Here is an 846-nt window from a genome sequence, read left to right as displayed (position 1 = left end):
GGGTGGAGGGAGGGTGACAGATCAACAGACGGGATTCATAGAGAAGCCGGTGGTCGCCTTGAGATGCAAAGTCAAATGACAGAAAAACAAGCAGAAGGGAAAGAGTGTATGCGCGCGTGACGGAGGAAGAGGGGAAGAGAAACGGAGATCGGGGTGGGTGAGACGGAAAGCGAGAATGAGGGAAGAGAGAAACAGAAAGAGCGGAGGGAGGGAGCAGGGGAAGGAGCGAGGGAGGGAGGGAGAGAGGAGGAAGGAAGAGAGGGAGGGAGAGAGGGAGGGGAGAGCTGGGCTCCTCGCTCGCTCTCTCTCTCCCTCTCCCGCCCGCTCTCTGCCGTTGCCGCGCCGCCTCCGCTGCCCGCGCCGCGCTCCGCTCCGACTGACAGGCGGCAGGAGGTGCCGGCGAGGGAGGGGGCGAGGGAGGGGCTTTCCGGGACGGGGGGGCGGAAAGAGGGGGGCGTTTGTCCGTCAGGCTTGACGGGCAGTGGCTACTACCAGCGACAAGTCCGCATGCAAATCGCCTCCTGCCTCTGGGGCACGGGCTGTCGAGGCGGGAGGCTTCAATCGTCCCGGCGCTGCCAGGGCTTCTGGTGGCGGGGAGAGCCGCAACTTTCCTGAAAGAGGCACGGCGGCAAACGGGCGAAGAAACTCGGTGACAGCGGCACAAGTCCCCCCTCCCGCAGAGGGATGCCGGGGTGTCCCGGCACAGCCCCCACGCTCGCCCGCAGCCCCGGCCTCAGCGCTGCCCGGGCCGGAGCAAGCGGCTCCCGCCGCGCCGGCCCCGGGCCGGGCGGTCCCGCACGGCCAAGGCTGCGCTCCGGGCAGGGCTCCCGCCGCCCGCTCCGCACG

The 846-nt window shown here is 68.6% G+C and overlaps 1 protein-coding gene across 2 annotated transcripts in view; it reads right to left on the bottom strand.

Moving 5' to 3' along the window:
- Nucleotides 1-340, bottom strand: part of ZFPM2 (zinc finger protein, FOG family member 2) — a 306033-nt gene extending 305693 nt beyond the window's left edge. Inside the window, exon 1 of one of the 2 annotated variants that reach the window (XM_064394359.1) lies at nucleotides 1-340. This exon is cut by the window's left edge and continues 100 nt beyond it. The gene's annotated coding sequence lies outside the window, so the exon portion shown is untranslated. The other variant, XM_064394332.1, reaches the window with a different exon arrangement.
- Between the last annotated feature and the right edge of the window lie 506 nt (nucleotides 341-846).

The sequence above is a fragment of the Passer domesticus genome, chromosome 1 (assembly GCF_036417665.1).
Source record: "Passer domesticus isolate bPasDom1 chromosome 1, bPasDom1.hap1, whole genome shotgun sequence".
Taxonomy (NCBI): domain Eukaryota; kingdom Metazoa; phylum Chordata; class Aves; order Passeriformes; family Passeridae; genus Passer; species Passer domesticus.
This window is presented reverse-complemented; position numbering and strand designations above follow the sequence as displayed.